The 19643-nt window shown below is 35.9% G+C and overlaps 1 long non-coding RNA gene across 1 annotated transcript; it reads right to left on the bottom strand.

Annotated features, from left to right (window-relative positions):
• Positions 1–2830: 2830 nt before the first annotated feature.
• LOC134846535 (uncharacterized) lies at positions 2831–15460 on the bottom strand. The gene is made up of 3 exons (XR_010162814.1): positions 15133–15460; positions 14713–14897; positions 2831–3204 (listed from the first exon to the last, which is right to left on the bottom strand). It is a non-coding gene; the product is annotated as an uncharacterized LOC134846535 (long non-coding RNA).
• Positions 15461–19643: the final 4183 nt, after the last annotated feature.

Genomic DNA, 19643 nt, shown 5'->3' with positions numbered 1-19643 from the left:
AAACACAGGGAAAAACAGTTGTAAATTTTGGGCTAATAGCTAAAAATTAGAAATTAATGCATACTAAATAATTCCTTCACTTTACTTGGAGAAGGAAAGAGTCCAAGTCAAGGATAAGAATTGACTATTTGGTTTATTTAGCTAAGATAGTGGCATTTAACAATTTAGATAATTACAATTTTTTGTCTTTTTAACCGTTAGTGAAATGGTAATTATGATAGTTTAATTGACTGATCTGGGCAGCAATTGTTGATTGTCATGGTAATGATTACAGGTTCGAAAGGTATCTTGAAATCCTTGCTAAATTTTGTAAAGTGACTGACAAGGAGACTTGTCTGATCTAGACAGTGAACTTAATATCGACTAAAACAAACAAAATGAAGGCACTTTAGTGTGCAATTGATACTATATCCCTCTAAATTCCCAGTCTATGGCTAAAATTTCATGCGAAGTGAGCTCAATAGCGAGAAACTTTGTAAAACTGAACGCAGGAATTAACTTACAGTTTCTTACAACTTCTTTGGAAAAATCAAAGCAAAACTAAAACATTGCATCTGAAAACCTTACAAGTTCTGTACCATGTCTTAATATTTGAAAACTCTATTGTCATGCCAATTTTAATAAATGATCAATACTATACCTTATCTTAACACACGGGAAAATTTGACGCCAAATTTTTTGAAACTTACCATTTGAAACTTGGTTTAACGCATCTAAATACATTGGGAAACCTTTAGCCATCTTCTTATTTTGGGAAACCTTTTCCCCATCTTAATGCATAGCCAGCGGTCCCGGAAATCATCGCCGTATTTGGAACAAATTGTAGTGTGATGGCGTGATTCACTCAATCGAACAGTTTTTTGATAATTCAAACAAAGTAAAATGCCCTAGCTCTTGTCCATCCTTGATATCTAAAACAATTGGAAGGTTACTGTTATTGCATCAAGTGTTGAACTTTTTTGAGATCCAAATTGCTTTATTTTTTTGAATCGTTTTTCCAACAATTTGCCCATAGAAAACTATCTTGCCTGTTTTGTTGTTAGGGAAAGCTATGGTTTTTTCTGCAAGTGAATTTACAACCTGAGCCCAATTATTCCTTCAATTCCTTCGGAACAATACCCGCATATAGCAAAGTGATAAACACGCCAAACGGCATGCTTCAATTAAAATGGAAACAATTTTTAGGCCGGATTGGAACGCCGCAAACGCGTTGTTATCACGCAAAATATCGCGCGTTAATTTTCGCAATTTTGCCATTATTGCAATCCTTAAACCGCCATGTTTTTAAAAAAATAATAATCAGACACGAAATATTTATTTGGGTTTGAGCTCAGGACAACAATAGATTTGAAGTGATACAAAAACATTTCGTCAAATATTGCTAATCATTAAGTCAAATAATGTCTATGAAAAAAAAACAAATAGCACAATTTTTCCGTGATTTTCTTCAAAAATGGTCGGAACAAAAAAAACATTGAAAAAACGAGCATTCTAATTTGAAGAAACAAAATTACAAAAGCTTGAGTTAAATTTAGATTGTGCATTACTACTTTGTGAGTGGTATGAAAAGACCTACCAAAAGCATTAGTTAAACGTCAAAATTATTTGGTGAACAAGCCCATCCCGAGCACAAAAAGTCCTTTAATTTCTTCGAAAGCCGGAGCAACAAATGACTCCTTGACGTTCAATTTGAAAATGAATGTAGATAAAAACCATATTGAACTGCCGTTATTTTTAATTGAAAGATGTGTTCAACCATTAGATAGTCACAAGCACTGAGAGAAATACCAATAGAACATTTTTCAATTAATCTGAGATAATGATAATGACTGAAGACAGCAAAAAGTTGATTTTTTAAACATTCTCACATAAACACGAGCTTAATGATCTATGATATCTGTTTTTTTTTCTCTATACTAACAATACTGCTCGTATATTCTGAGTTAGTCTGAATGATTGACAAAAGATTCGAAAAAAAGCTTTATTTTTTCAATTTATTCCTCATTTTTCCACCCCCACACGCTATTATAAGTATGTGGTTTTTAAATGTATTGTTTTAATTGGATTAAACTGCCGGCCTCAAATCAATTTGAAACGCACTATTTCGTAGCTTATGCAGGTTATAAGAATGCAAAATATGGCGAATGCAAATTTCAAATAGGTCAAATCGGCAAAATTCAAACACCCGTAACGTCACAAAAAAAAGCACTCAAATCACTTAATTTTCAGCTCAAGGCAACAATATATTTCAGGTGGTAAGAAAATGCCAAAAATGCCTGGTTGAAAACTCTATCGAAAATTGACTATATAAAAATACACCCTAATTATAAATAATCCGCTCTTTCTTTGAAAGTCCTAATAAAAAAACAGTGGTTGGTAATCGCTCTTTTATTTTTTTTGTAAAAAATGGCTAGGTGGCAGTTCGTTGACAGCGAGAACTGGTTGAAACTCACAACTGGCAAGATTGAAAAACGCAACAGTTTGCACCATTCGACAAAAATTAGCAAAAAAATCTTGCCCAGTATGTTAACCAATAATGTTTTAGTCAATAGCGCGCCCATCACAGGCTAAGCTGCGCAATTCTTAGCTGTTTTTTGTCGCTTGGTGCAAATTGTAGCAGTTGTCTGGTTGACACTTCCGACGAATTTTCGCGTCGCCATGTTTGACAAAAGCTTACGAGCATTTTTCAACATTTCAATTGAAACAAATTTAGAAACAAATTGAAGCTATTTTTTTCATCTTTGTCGATCTTTGACATCTTATCAAACTATTCGTTTCACGATATTTTTAAAATAGTAAACATTCATTAATTTTAAATTATCATCGCAGACTGAATTTTTTCAATGAAATTGTACTTTTTGCTCTCTTCTTAATCAATAAAGGTATTTTAAAACGAAAGTTGTCATAAAACCAATTTTAGTGCTGTTCAGCCCTGAAGATGGTGATGTAAAAGAACCTTGGGGATGACTTGTTTTTGGCTGTGAAAATGTGTAAATCTAGGGTGCGACGTGCTCCTAGCGATTCGATCCACCATTGGTGAAATAACTGCCCATTGCTTGTAATTTCGTCATAAAAACCCTCGTGTAGAATCAAATCTAGTGGACCAGATTTCTTTTAGAATTTCCACGTCTTGCTCTTCTTCTGCACTATCTCGGAGACGACGAGCAGGAAACTATGTTTGCCATCGAAGCTTAATCCAAACACCTCGAAAAGCAGCAGCAGCTCTTTTTAAACCCCGCCCCACTTTACATTCCATAATTACTATTTGCAACCTGATTGGACTATACTTTGTTCGGACTGCATTTTTGTTATAATTAAAATTGGATACGAAAAACAAGTAATTAAGGTTAACTAATTGTTGGCCACAAATAAACCCAGAATAAATATAATTCTCTAATCAGTCTTATCTGACAGACCGCTTCATCGACTGATTGAAATAAAGATAATCTCAACAGACCTCGCATTTACCGTTGTTTTTGCGAGAAGGAAGCGTCATTAAAACAGTATATGGCTGACATGTTGACACACAGAACTCGAACAATTTCCAATATACATTGAAAAATTAAATTTTATTAGAAGAAAACAAAACCTATAATTTGAAAATTTGTGTCTCTATATAAGTAAGTTAAGCCAAAAAATTGGAGAACCATTTTTATCAATCATATTCCAGCTCTTGAAATATTAGAAGACTCTGATCAATCAACAAAAAGGTTTGCAGAAAATTTCAGCAATTTTGAATTCCCATATGTTCAAAAACCCAGTGTCTGTACAATATGCTAACCAAAACTTATTGCTCCGACTTTTGAAGAAAGTGCAGAATAATTATGCTTGGTGTGGTTTTTATTCAGTCAATTTTTGACTTCTTAATTAGCCAATTTTGACATATTTTTAAGCTTCTGAAAGATATTGTTCTCGTGAGCTCAATTTTTTTTATAAAAATGTTTCAGACGGGTTTATTTTTGTTAAGTTCAAGGCGTTCATGGATTACCAATTTGGCCAAGTTGCGACAATTACCGGGCGATATATTTCGTGCTACTAACGCATTTGCGTAGTTTAAATCCGACTTAAAAATTGAACTGAGGCAAGCCATTTGGTGTATTAAACACTTTGCTATATGCGAATTATTGTTCCGTTTTTCCAAGAAAGTGGCAGAATATTTGTGATCAGGGTTGATTTTTCACCAAACAAATTTTGAATTCTTAATTTGTTTTATACAATCTGAAAAGTATTGTTGTCTTAAGCTCAATTTCAAAACGATATTTCATCTGTGATTTTTGTTGAACTATGGGGGAAAAATGCTAGTTAGGCCGATGTGGGACAATTAACGCGCGATGTATTGCGTTCTTATAAAACGAAAAACGGATGACTAATAAATTCTAAATTGGATCGAGACAAGTCTTTGATCTGACAAACTATGCCAAATATTCCCCTTATTAGTTCACATTAGCGTGTTTTTAAACGTTTTTTTTTTCAAGCCCCATAAACTTTTTTCTACATTTTATCCAACCACGCGCTGAGTAAAATACAAGAGGTGTGTTCAGCGTCTCGCATTACTTTATCAGGGTTTAAATTGCTAGCCTCAATTCAATTTGGAACGAATTAAATTGCAGCTTACATGCGTTATATACATGCGTTTGGGCAGTTTATTAATTTTCAAACCCTCGTAACATTAAAAAAAAATCACAGGTAAAATATTTTATAAAAATGAGCTCAACACAACAATATCTTTCGTAAGATATAAAAAATTCTTCGAAAAAATTCTAGTTAAAAATTCGAAATATTTCTGGAGAACAAAAACCACGACGAGCTCAAAACTATAATCTAAACATATGCACAACAATTTCACTTTGAGTCAAAGTGACAAAAACAAACTAAGACTGTTGATAGTAACGAATGCACTTTAATTTCTGTAGAGTAGTTTAAATTAAAATGTTTGATGAAGTTTTCAAATTAAATGAAGTTTTTTTTTCAAAAACCAACCCCCACACGCTATATAAAGTACAAAATGATATATTTTGCATGAAAAAGTGTTTTATAGGCAGAAAAGCATACCTCAATCCAATTCGGAATGATTTCTAAGATGAAATAAATCTCCGCTCTCGCGTTAATATCACGAAATATTTCGCACGTTAATTGTCCAAAATTGCCCTATTTGACAATCTTTAAGCCCCAATAACTTTTTTATTTTTGGCTAATTTTTTTTTAAATTTGAGCTCAAGTCAACAATACTTTTTGAATGAACTAGGAAAATGTGTCAAACATTGCTTGTTAAAAAGTCGAATTTTGTCTGGAGAAGAGAACGACTCCTAGCACAAATATTCAAAAATAGTCGGATCAATAAATAGAGAAATCAATTATGCGGTCAATTTCAGAAAAAAATTTAAAGGATGTAAGCAATACAGAAAAAATAATTGCAAAATATGCTCAGATTTTGAAGCAATGAACGAAAAAAAGGGACAACATTTATCAAAACAACGAAAAAACACGAAAAAAAATAACAATATTGTTCAAAAACCAAATAATCAAATTATCCTGACAAATAGGAAGATTTCAAGAAGAATTATAGCAGAGAATTCACAAGAAATGCATCACCAATTGCCCAAATTTTCAGTCATTATAACAAAATCAAGAGAATGACATGCCAGGGCTTCAGCACAAACATTTTAGACGACAATCATTAATTCCAACAAACCAAATGAAACCAGTCGACTAAAAATAAATGAAAAATAAACTCAAATAAATGGAAGAAAATCAGAAAAATCAAACAAACCGCTAATGGTTTTCCAATAACTTGCCAACAATGCTCAGAAAAAGATGTTTCTCATTCAGCCACAGCAAAAAAAATCATACAGAAGAACCAATTTTTTTATAATCATGTTTTTATAAGACTGCTCAAAAATGGTATTTTGATTTGTTGTTTTAAGAGATTCATGGCGCTGTTGAGAAGAACGGGCCAAAAACGCGTGCGCCGCTTAACGCGATTTTGTTAGAATATGTCGATTACTGTGTTTTTCAAGAGCTCGGGAAATCAGTTTTAAAAGGTACCCCCGTAACGTTGCCCGATGGGAAGGGTTGGCACCCGCATTTAAGAAAAGTGAAAACAAATCGATTATAATGGATTTTCGTGGTCCATAGTGTTGTAAATATAATCCATTCCAATGTTACGTTCAGACAACAAAATTGGACTAAAAATGGATATGCATTATAATTCATTTTCAATCCATTATAATGGATTTTATAAAAAGTAGGAAATCACTTTAAAATGGATTTTTGTTTCCACTTTATTTTTGTTTCGCGCTTCGTGCAAAATTTTGCAAGAATTTCAGCATTTATCAAGTGAGTGATGCGGAAACTTTGCAAAGCGAGTGTACGGCCTGGCCTAATCCATTTCAAAACGTAAACTCAAATTGCAAAAAGATTCCGTTGAGCTTCCCCCCCCCAACTTTTGCCCCTTTGCTCCCCTTCAATCACCCTAACGTTTGCCCCCTTTGCTCTCCTCTCCCCACTGAAACCCCCCCCACCCCACCTGAACAACCCCCAACTAAACACGTTACGTTGGGGGGGGATTTGTTATAAATGGGCAAACGCTAGGGCGGGGGGTAATGTTGAGTAATACAAAAAAGTAACAAAAATATCAAAGTTCAAAAAAATTCAATTGAACAACAAGTAACCAACGTAACCAACTTTAATTTAAAACGTAGAAAAGACTCTATGTGTGTTGAAATTCGCATTTCACTCAGGTGGAAAAAAATCGATTGTAATTTAGTTTCATTGTCAGTGTCCACAAAAGTGAAAATAAATCGATTATAATGGATGAAAAAAGGGTTTTGTTGCCTCGAAAAACAGTAATATTATAATATATTTTTAATTGATTATAATCGATTTGTTTTCTTTTTTATGGACACTGACAAGGAAACTCAATTATAATCGATTTTTAATCATGGAACTCCAATGGGGGGATCATTTTCCATTTCGCGTAAGGGTTGGTGTACGTTTAGAAATCGAGTAGGCCGTAAAGTCGGTTCGTTTTTCAAAACTTCTGCATTACTCTTGTGATAAATGCAGAAACTGTTGCAAAACTTTACACGACGCGAAACCTAAAGAAAGTAGAAAGAAAGAACGAAATCCATTTTAATTGACTTTAAACTGATTATAATTGATTTCAATTTGATAAAAACAATGAAATGCAAGCTTTTATTTTCGTTTTTTATTCGACATGGGAATCGATTTTTTGAAAAACAAAGTTAAGACCACAAAAATCTATAAAAATTCATTGTATAAAACTTGCTTAGATGCGGGATATTTTCTATTAAAAAAATTCTCCAAAAATAAACAGCTCAACAAAAAAGTATTAAATTAGCAATTGTCGTGACAATAAAATACTATTTTCCCTCCAAAGCCAACAAATCAATAAAGATCACCGCCGTCCAAGTTCAAGTTTACGACATAAGTTTTTTGAAAGAAATTCTAAACTAGAAAAAAGGATATCGGATTGCTGTAGAAGTAGAATTGAATGCTTTGACCACATTTTTTTCAGAGGAAATACATTCTCAATCAATTTTACTTCATTTGTTTTGAGCGTGGTGGGGAGAACGTTAAAATACTGGCCAATAACTTTGGCCCGAAATGAGAACAGTTTTGAATAATTGAATTACGAATTACGAAACTAAACGATACTCTTACAAAATTTTTTGACCAATTTTTATGAAATGAATTTTGTACTTGTGTTTTTCCTGTTGTAGATAACAAAAGACAAGAAACAAGTTTTAAAAAATCAAATAATTCATATGATTTTAGGGAAAATTTCACGATTGGAAAAATCTTTTTTTGAAAAAATGAAAACTTTAGAATAAAACTTCTTTCATGAAGCAGTCGTAATCTGCTTAGTAAAGCACAAAATGAGCAAAACTTAGAGTTATGTCACTTCGACCAAAGCGATAATTTTTACTGTTTCCTAGTAGATGAGTTGGTGCAGCCTGTCACTGCTTTTTTCAAGCTGTTTGAAACAATGGAGAAAGTACTGCAGGTTTGATTCGTGTTGAAGTCTCCGACTACAATATGTGGTTGTAAAATCTCCAATTGTGATAACAATATTAAAACAAACTCTGTATCGCTAGGGTTTTGGGTTTTTATAGACCGACAAGATTTTGCTGATGTTTCCCGTTTCAACAAACGCCCCTAATTGGCACAATTTTTTGGAATTTGGAGACGACTTGAATAGATGGCTGGACAAAAAAAGAAAATGTTTAAACTCAATTCCATTTTATGTAGATAACAATCAAAAAGTCAGGATGGTAACTGATTTATGACTGCGATGATTTAGCGTTTCCTGTATGGTGATCACGGTACTCATAGCCAATCTGGAATTTTTTGGAATTCTCCAATTGTAATTGCGGTGAAAAGAATAGGTCAGTAAAATTAGCATTAGAATTAAAGGAGTTAAAGAATCAGTTCCACGAGAATAAATATCAAATGTCGAACATCGAGGACTTCATGGATACGGTAGGACAAACTATAAGAAAACGAAAAACGAGGGACTCATATTTTTCTACATTGGATCTCACATACGCTTACGGTCAGCTGCCACTTAATCCGGAAACGAGTGTTCAAGGCAACTTTTCGTTGGTGGGGGGAAATCAACAGGAACGTATCGCTTTAGAACAGGGTTTTACGGCCTAACAACCATGCCTGCGGAATTCTAAAGAGTGATGGATGCAATCTTATCCGAGTTTCGACAGGCACACGCGTTCATAGATGACATCCTGGTTGTCACCAAAGGCAGTGAAATTGAACATATATCAGCGGTCGAAAAGAAAACTAGATGAAGAAAATATGTCGCTTTAACTTAATAAGTTCAATTTTACACAGAAAAAGTTTGAATGGTTGGGACATAAGATCACTTCCACCGGCGTTACACCGCTCATCCAAAAAACAGAACCGATTGAATCGCTATCCCCCTAGAACAGTCTCGCAACTTAAGTCGTTTATTGGTTCGATCCATAGCCTACAAAAGTGTTTCCCAGCACTCGCGGAATCGTCGGCTCCGTAACGCCCTTTACTAAGTCGGAAAACGAATATATCTGGACAAATGAGTGAAAAATATCGTTCGATAATTTAAAAAGGCAAGTTGCGAATATAGAGAAACTACGGCATTTTAATATACATCGTGACAGAAGGATCGTCTGTGACGCAAGTCATAACGTGCTCGGCGCGGTTCTTGAACAACTAGATTCCGACGGATGGACGCCGATATTTTTCGCATCTCGATACTTAAAAGATGCTGAATGGAAGTATTCGACGAATGAATTGGAAATGTTTGCGGTTGTGTGGGAGCTGAATACTTTCGAAATTACGTGCTGGGGAGGAAATTCTTAATAGTTACAGATCAAAAGGCATTACTCTCGTTGCTGAATGGGAATAAGAAAAAGAATAAGACCACGTTTAGCAGATTAACCCGGTGGCTAGATCGCCTTATACCTTTTGATTTTCAAGAGGAACATAAACCTGGAGCTAAACTTGGTCTCGCAGATTAATTATTAAGACATCGAAGTGCGGACGCTAAACCGGACAGTACATATGATAGTATGTTTATGGTGGCGAAAATTAATCTAACTCGTGGCGCTCTCGGTTTTAAAAAGCAAAAGCTAAGTTCCTACAAAGGTAAATTTGAGTCTCCTAATTCAACAAAGGCAAATAAACAGCGCGTTTGTAATATATTGAATAGACAACAGTCGCTAGAGGGCGGAATAATATGCGACGGAAATTAGACCAATCACAGAGCGACGAATTGCATATCCGGCCGATTATCTAAGTTAAATGCAAAATCAATGGAGCAGCTTTTGAAATAAACAAATTTAAGCTTTTCTCAATCTAACTTAAACATGGAACGAAAGCTCAGAACACTACTTGAACGACATCCCAGAATTAGCAGCGGCAACGAAATTGAAGAAATCGATCAGAACATACAAGTAGTTACAACAGAATTCCGGAACACTAAGAGTAGTTCCATTTTATCAATTCCATCGGTTTATCCAGGTGAAAGTTATCTGCCGGTAAATACTGAAAATTGTTTAATGTCTATAATTCCTCGTATCCATCAGAAACCTAATTACAAGCCATCATCGAAAAAATTAACTGCAAGGACCCGGAATTACAGACTAAGATTACAGCGATGAGCAAAGATTACGCTCAATACACGCAGGACTTTCATATGAAAGACGGATGCCTGTGGATGGACGATAAACTCGTAGTCCCAAACTCTTCACAAACGGCGGCGAGCAACCGATTGCACTATTACCATCACAGAAAATCTACCATGTACGACGCAGCAAAAGACATCTGGTACCCGTACATTTACCGCAGCCCAATGTCAATCGCAGAAAATTGCCGAGAATACACACTAGCCGGTAAGATTTTGAAAAACATGTGTCCAAAAGGGGATGTAGGAAAAATACTTGAACCCAAAAACCCAAATGAATCTGTACAATTAGACTTTTGGGGGCCAATCATCTACTTAAAAGAATCTAAAAAGTACGTTCTGGTGGTGGTGGACCATTTTTCTTGATGGCCATCGATCATGGTATGTAACTCAAATCGGTCGGATACAATTCTTAAAATTTTTTGATCATATATCAATGCGCATGATGTTCCGCGGCAAACCCGAGTGGACCAAGGAACGATTTTCATGTCCAAGGACGTACGAACTTTCTGTCACCAAGAAGGAAATGAAATAATTATCTCGCCGGTTAATGACCATAGAGCAACAGGGTGCGTCGAGCGTACCATTGGCTGCCTAAAAACTTCGGTTCTCAAAAATGCGCGAGAAGAGTAACTGGAACCCTTGGAGTGGATGCATGAAATAACCCACGGTGTTTTAAGATTTGCTAAAAATGCCACGCTAAATTTAACACCTTTTTAGCTCATCAAGGGAGGGAAGCCAATACGGTTCTCAGGAATTTGACTAAAAAACCTTCGTTAAGGAACCTAACTTGTGGAAAACGTTTTTACCTCAAAATCTGCCTGTTTAGATGACAAAACCCAGACGCACAATTGATGCCGCATCCAGCGGAGACAAACTGGGAAGTCCGATCTGATACCGTGTACAATGTCAAAAACAGACGCCACCCACTGCAAGTATCGGACGAGCAAATTGTTGATCAGGATGTGGAACCAGGAATCGGCCGGAACGCGAAGGCACCATCGGTTTCAACGCCACCAATTGTCGTGATGCAGTGGAGGGGGACAAAAACCTAAATAGGTATAAACCATTAACATCCAAAATCGTAGATTAAAGTGAGCATACTATTAAAATGAGTATTGGTGCTGTGCTTAAAAAATCCGGAGTGGCGTTAAAACGGATCACAATCCCACAGAAAAGAGCGCCTGGAGCAATTCGAGCCCCGCTAACACCGCAAGAACTGAGACGGAAATTACTGGCGAGCAAGCCATCCGGTTCCAAAGGGACCACAGGCACTAAAAACACCGCAAGCACCAAAGCCAAACGAAGTAGAATTACGGAGAGCGACGACTACTCGGACTCAGATCAGGACGACAATTTGGCACTGGCGGAAAAACGAATGTTCGGCCGAGCAGCGACAACAACAACAGCAAAGGTGAACGTAGTAGGGAGGCACAATCTGTTATTGAAGCGCAGGAAAAAAATTTATGACAGGCGGGCGTCGAATTGGAGAAGGAAGCCACAATAGGCCGGCTGTTCCACAGGCCGGGATATAAAAAGCGGGTGAGAAAGCAACGGTTTGTCTCATACTCCAGTCAAGAGTCGGCGAGTTCACAAGGCGACACTAGTTGGAGACGTTCTGGAAGGAAAAGTACGACGGTAAACAAAATGGGGGATAACATCCAAAGAGCAGAAGACGCAGGGAAATAAAGGAGGAGCAAAAAGTACACTTGAGCTAAAATCTGTTTCTGAAGTCCAGGGAGAGGGCAGGCTGTAGAGCGGTAAAAAATCAACAGTTTAGTTATACCTAGTTGACATCAAGAAATCAAAACTCTACTGAAAACTTTCGCCCTTAAATTTTTATTTAATTATATTTCATCGAGTAAATCTTTAATTTTCATTCTCTCGCAGGAAGGGGAATGTCATAGTGATTAAATTAGTTCACAGTCTATTTCAGTTTCATTCTATTTGATGCAATCCAGTTATTTTATCTGTCTGGCGCTAACTGGTATTTAACTTTCGGAGTTGTCTGTCACCTTTGGATGACCTCTATTTTATTGTCTCCGACTAACTTTTTGTATTACAGTTCTCTACTTTCTATGGTAATTTAACCTATCGAAATGTGTTTCTTCACTCCTGAGCTGCCTTATTTTGACTGACCCTTTCTGGCTTTTGCCCTACCCACTATGCCCTGCGCTGAGCTGCCTTGTGCTTCAGTACTCTGCCTTGCGTTACCCTGCCCACCTTGCCTTGCGCTACCCTTTTTTATTGTGCTGCCTACCCGCCTTGTCTTGCATTTTTTTTTTGCCCTGACCTTCCTCGCTTGGCCCTGCCCTGTCCCTCTCTGCGCTGCCCTTTGCCGCTTTGCCCTGCCCCGTCTCGCATTGCCCTGCCTTGCCTGCCTGCCTTGTGCTGCCTTGACTGCCTGCCTTCCGCTGCCTTGCTTGCCTGCATTTATTTGCTCTGCTTGCCTCGTCCTGCCTTGCAATGCGCTGTCTCGCCTTGCTCCGTTAACCTCTGCTCTGTCTTGGTTTGGTCTGCCTGCGGTGCTTTGCTCTGCCTGCTTTATAGGTAGCTAGGGCTTAAATAGCTCGGATAGCTCGGATAGGCCCTGAATGTTCCAACTGGTTTTTAAGGTTTATGGAGCAGTAATAACATTTAAAAAAATTAAATGTAATAAAATAAAATGAAATTTTTTTTCTGAAATTTGAAATTTTTTAAAGAAAATCATCACCCCACACGCCATATAATGTACCAAAGGATAGGTTTCGGTCCTTGTAACAAATCAGTTATGGCAAGTAAGCTTCTTTCAACCAATTTGGAACGGTTTCTAAGACGAATTAAATATCCGCTTTCGCGTCAATAGTGGGAAATACATCGCGCGTTAATTGTCCCAAATGGACAATCTCTAAACCCCCATAACTTTACAACAAATGATCACAGGTGTAATATCTTTTAAAATTTAAGCTCTAGACAACAACACCTTTTGAATGATACAAAAAATGGCTAGTTAAAAAGTCGAAATTTGTCTGAAGAAAAAATAAACCCACCCCGAGCTCAAATATTCCGTTATTTTCGTATCGAAAGTCGACACAAAAACTATTTTGGCTCTAAATCAATCTGAAACAACAGCTCCTTGCTCAGTTTTTCCGAAATAATTTTTCAAAAATTTTTAATAATACTAGAATCGCAATTAAAACAGCTTTACTAGGATATATCAATCAATTCATCCAGATGAGTATTTGTGGTACCTGATTTTGCGTGAAAAACAAAAAAGAAAAATTAACAAGACTGCTAGTATCAGGGCGAAGTCTTGAAAAGTTTTGACTGCCTTTTAAGGTTTATGGAGCATATATGGAGCATATTTAAGGTTTATGGAGATTTATAATAACATAAATATCATTAACAAATTGAATGTAAGGATCTACTTAACAATCTCCCCTCCCTATTGTACCTACTAAAGAGATTGTTAAGTAGATCCGAATGTTATTTAAAAAAATTCTAAAATTTGAAAATTTTTCTATGAAAATCATCACCCCACGCGCTAAACTACAAAGGAATTGATTTCACTCCTTGTAACAAATCAATTATGGCAAATAAGTTTTTTTCGAATGATTTCTAAGACGGATTAAATCTCCGCTTACGCGTTAATAGCGCGAAATATATCGCGCGTTAATTGTCCCGAATTGGCCAAAATGGCAACCTTTAAACCCCCATAACTTTACAAAAAGTGATCACAGGTGAAATATCTTTTCAAATTTAAGCTCAGGGCAACAGTACCTTTTGAATGATATAAAAAATTCCGTCAAAAATGGCTAGGTAAAAAGTCGAAACTTGTCTGAAGAAAAAAACCACCCCGAGCACAAATATTCCGTTACTTTCGTATCGAAAGTCGGAACAACTATAACACACCCAATTGAAAAGTTCCTCCTCACTTTCAGTGGTCGAAACGAAAACCATACCGTAACAACAGATAAAATAGACGAAACAACAAATCATCAAAATGAAAAAATAACAACAATAGCAATCAAAATAACAACAATAGAAACAAAAACAGATGTAATACCTACACATAAAGATCCTTAAGCATACATTATATCACAAATTTTTTTTTTTAAAATGATCTGCAAAGGTTAGAAGAGTCGCAAAAGTTAACAAAAGGCTCGCAAATGCTCACAAATTATCCATCTGACGCGAAAGAAACATGAAGAACCAGATAACACTCAAATAAAACACATTCGAACTTGTTCATTTTTTTCTTACTGATTTGTTTTGATGAGAGTTACAAAAAGCAAATGATTTGAGACGGCCCAGGAATTCCAGTTTCAGCCAAAATCAAAAGGAAAAATTGTTTTCATTTTTTTGCGTCAAATCGGCTGGATATTTTTTCGTGCTAGCACTTTCGGAAAAACCAAATAGATGTCTGTTCTTTTTAATAACAGTTTAAAAACATTTGTTTAGTTTGGTCATTGTCGTTAGCAAATGTGTTTGAATAGGGATTTTTTTTCGAATGACGGGGGTCTTAAAAGAGGTGCCTGGTATGCGATGCTTGCAGCCGCACAGATAAGCAGGCAGTATATGAAGAGAGTTGCCAGCAGACCCCTGGCAGCTCTCCAGTTGCGGTCACGTGTGTCTCTGGGCACGAGGGAGTCCACGAACAGCTGATCGCCACTATTCCTGTGCTCGTGAGTCACTGTTCTGAAAGTGCTGATACGGAGCTCTGTTAATTTTTACAAGAACAATTGTTTCCGCAGCTGTTTTTTTTAAAATCCTTAGAATTATGAAGCTGATTATGATTAACGAAAAAAAACATTGAATCAGTTTTTGATATTGTGATAACCAGAAAAAAAGCATAAATTTGAGCAGAAGTGAGATAATTCACAAAAATGTTCAATAATCCCCGCTGTCTTAAAATGTTTACTACTGAAGCATTTCGCAGAAGATTAGCTACTCACCGAGCAAATTGGACATATTCATCTTTTCGCCAAGAGTAAAGGCATATACTGTTGTTAACAGTAAAGAGCGTTTCGTCGCTTTAAACCGCTGCAGCGATTTGCGATGAATGGCTTGATGGATGTGACAAAGGGGGCAACAAACAGGACAAGCAAAAAAGATAACACCAATAAATTGATAACACTGGAAAAAACGACTCCAGTGTAATCGTCTAATTGAAAAACCAGCGCAAATTTGCGGCTGCAAAAAGTATGGAAGCAAGAAAAGGAGAAAAATGGCCGGCTTAACCAAATAAAAACTGAAAGAGTCGACGTATGGTGATAAAGTCAAATGAAAGGTAAACTGGGAGCAAGTAATACACCGGATAACAAAAAAAATTCTAATTACATTTGCAAATGGTGTGTTATGTCTTTGTGTAGTACTGCGGTTTTGTGTAGATGAAAAAAAACTCTAAGCAGAAGCCGAATTTTTCATGTTTTCGAGCTCTGCTCCTTGAAAAATTCAACCTGCATCCAATAATGACGCAGCTTTCAAAAAATAAACTTTCTAACATTTAGTAGAATTCTTGAACTGCAAATATACTTTCTGAACTATTCATCAGTTAAATTAAATTACCAAATTCAGAGCAATGTGAGCAGTCAAGCAGTATAAGTTAAATAACATTTATTCAAACAAATTGACAAAAACTTTGGGAAGAACTTTGAGGTGAACTTGAGCGAAAATCTTTCCGAATTTCCTTTTCTGAATGTTTCAATATGCTTGACTGAAGACATCAGTTTTGACTATCAGTTCGACCAAGAAAAACATTTAGATAGCGCTCAAAACAGATCGAGGAATTATATTTCATACCCTTCGGATTCAAAAAATTGCTTACGAAAAAATTTCTTTTTCTGGATTTTTTTGTTACACTTCCATACATTTTCAGTGGAAGAGAAATTTCTATGATATCTCTGTGACAAGATCTAGTGATTTTGCAATTTGTACTAATTTAAATTTTTCTTTGAGAAAAATGTGTTCTCCTACTTTTTATCATTATTTAGTGTACTCGCTTTAAAAACTCATGACGATTTCCAAATGTGTAATGCCTGAGTTCTAGAAAAGAGATAGAGGGTGAGAATATCGAAATGATAAGTTTGGCCGAAAAATTCAACGACGTTACAAATAAAAGCACTTAGTTAATTTTGATAATTTTTGCTAAAAAGTGATGCTAAATAATACCTCTATGAGCTGAGGCTAAAGCCTTGGACGATCAGCAAAAACAAACAATGAATCTAAAAATGACAAAAATGCAGCACTTACTCATTAAAATTGACGCATTTTCCACCAAAACCTTAAAAAACTTCCCAATTGACATTTTGTAAAGTACGCGTGACCTCGCACCTAGCCTAAGATAAAAAATAGAAAATAGTAAATTTGCTTGTCGTCCAAATTATTGAAAAATGAAATATCTTGGAGCTTTCAAAAGTTCAATTTTTTTCATTGCAGGTCATGAGGCGGCCTTTATTTTATACTACATATTATGTATTTAGACATCAATAAGTTTAGTGCAGTATGTTTATTCAAAGCCACTTAAATCCGTTTATATTTTGTTTCACACACATCTTGATGAAAAGTCAGTTGCGCGAGCCTTGTGTTCAAATCCAAAAAATTAAGATAACTTTCTGTTTTAAAACTCTATTCCATTAAATCCTGAAAAACATTCATTCGATAAGTTTTTCTTTCTACTTATTCGTATAGTTTTAAGAACTCACTATTTGAACTTTACAAATACTTTTTGCCGTACAGTTTGCGACCAGGTTTTCCTTTGAATGAACTTAGAACTGACCTATTAGGAATATCACCTTGTTGGGCGAAGACATCGGTCAACCACCTTTCTTGTGGAAAATATGGTTAGGTCAGTTTTTCTAATACCGATCTTAATCTGACTCTTTTATCTCCTAGTCTCAAAAGATCTAGTGTAAACTGGTTTATGCGAGTTAGTTCTTGGAGTTTATCCAGAAGGAGAACAACTGTATACAAAGTTTTATTCAAAGTGTTCTGTTGCTGAAGCTACAAGTAGTTTCAGCACTTACAAATAAGTGTCAATGTTAGAGATGGAATATGATTGGTTAGTTATAAATATTTTATAGTGATAATCTATCAATAAAAAAATTGTTTTATAAACACTAGTTTAGAACTGGTTCCACCCGTCCGGGGTTTAGAGAGTTTTTAGTTTTTAATTGTTCAAGGTAGTGGAGGACGGGTGATGTAGTTTCTTTTTGAAGTTGCGAGCATTGAATTCTTGGAGAGAGGGAGAAGTGTGGTTGTTTGTGTTAGACGGAGGAAGATTGTTTTGTTCTTGTTTCAAGATGGGTGTCATTGATCGTGATGGTCTAGGGTGATTGTGTCGAGACTTCTGATCGATGCAATGGTGTACCGGTTTCGTTAAGTTTGGAACGAGACTACGTGCAGAGTGAAGTTTGACTTTTCCGTGTGAAGTGCCAAGTGACTAGGATCGGTACGTGTAATCATCATCGATATTGCCATTGATCTGATTCAATGGTTTTCCTTTGCTGCGATGTTGAGTCCATACTTTAAATTCTTTGAGGGTAGTGATTTAGGCAGCAAATCGAATAAATTTGCCATTCCAGAATTGGATTGTAGTTGGGTTGCCATCTTCTTTGCTGCTCGTTCCTTGGGCTCTAAGAAATCTTTACATACTGAATTTATGGCTGACATACATAAATACCGTTTGCTAATTAAGTTTTAGTTATGATTTCTTATTAATTGTAATCGCAAAAGCGTTTTATTTTAGTTTGATTATTTTTTAAGAGTCGTTCACACTAGAGCAATTCTCGGCAAAAATACAGTGTGGGTCACAAAGCGTGGTTGTAGCGCGATGGGTTAGGCCGGCTATAGAGCATGCTAATGATGTCCCTCTGGTTGGTTAGGCCAGGAGTGAGTTATATTTTTATGGTCTCCTTGTGCAGAGTCTCTTTATTTGGTCAACCGTTTGTTTCATTTTTATTACTTGTTTTTTTCGTTTTTGTTTTGATTGTGTCCTTTTCTCAAAAATAATTTTTTGATTTGGGTTCATCTTTCGACTTACTGTGTTTTATTTGGTTGCGGTAAACTTGAAGGTGGTTTTCAAAACAATGATTTTTCCAGTTTTAATCTGGTTTTAAATCGGTTTGGGTACCGTGAGATTTTCTTTCTTAGTCATGCTATTAGTTTGTGGTTTTGTGACGTTAGTAAGCTAGATTGGTTAGTTCAGTTTATTATATAATTTCGTCCAACCGGGTTAGAGGGAAGTTTGAAATGTGTGGAATCAAGTTAGAAATGTTATCAGTGAAAGTTGAAACTTAAAATTCACTATTCAAACAATTCTTCGTGGGCGGTCTTGGCGATTGTGGAAAGAGTGTGTAGTTTATGAGCGAGTGAATGATTCAATTTTATAGAAAAAAGCGTCTTGTAAAAAATAGTACTCGTCAAATTATTTGCAATTTTTTATGAAAATACTACATTGAAATATTAATATTACTGTTTTGGTGGTCTAAATTTATAAAATTATTGCTGTGTAGAGGGAAACTTACTGCTTTAGAGAATTAAACTTATGAATTCACTACTTTTCAAAGGCAAATTTTACTGCTTAATAAGTGTCAATGTTAGGGATGGATTATGATTGGTTAGTTATAAATATTTTATAGTGACAATCTATCAAAAAAATAATTGTTCTATTAATACTAGTTTAGAATGGTTCCACCCGTCCGGGGTTTAGAGAGTTTTTAGTTTTTAATTGTTCAAGGTAGTGAAGGACGGGTGATGTAGTTTCTTTTTGAAGTTGCTAGCATTGACTTCTTGGAGAGAGGAGAAGTGTGGTTGTTTGTGTTAGACGGAGGAAGATTGTTTTGTTCGTGTTTCATGATGGGTGTCATTGATCGTGATGGTCTAGGGTGATTGTGTCGAGACTTCTCATCGATGCAATGGTGTAGCGGTTTCGTTAAATTTGGAACGAGACTAACTGCAGAGTGAAGTTTGACTTTTCCGTGTGAAGTGCCAAGTGACTAGGATCGGTACGTGTAATCATCATCGATATTTCCATTGATCTGATTCAATGGTTTTCCTTTGCTGCAATGTTGAGTCCATACTTGAAATTCTTTGATGGTAGTGATTTAGGCAGCAAATCGAATAAATTTGCCATTCCAGAATTGGAATGTAGTTGGGTTGCCATCTTCTTTGCTGCTTGTTCCTTGAGCTCTAAGAAATATTTACATACTGAATTTATGGCTTACATATATAAATACCGTTTGCTAATTAAGTTTTAGTTATGATTTTTTATTAATTGTAATCGCGGAAGCGTTTTATTTTAGTTTGGTTATTTTTTAAGAGTCGTTCACCCTAGAGCAACTCTCGGCAAAAATACAGTGTGGGTCTCAAAGCGTGGTTGTAGCGCGATGGGTTAGGCCGGCTATAGAGCATGCTTATTGCGTCCCTCTGGTTGGTTAGGCCAGGACTGAGTTATATTTTTATGGTT

The sequence above is a fragment of the Symsagittifera roscoffensis genome, chromosome 5 (assembly GCF_963678635.1).
Source record: "Symsagittifera roscoffensis chromosome 5, txSymRosc1.1, whole genome shotgun sequence".
NCBI classification, from domain to species: Eukaryota; Metazoa; Xenacoelomorpha; order Acoela; family Convolutidae; genus Symsagittifera; species Symsagittifera roscoffensis.
The sequence above is the reverse complement of the archived record's forward strand: the minus strand, read 5'-3'. Positions and strand labels throughout refer to the sequence as shown.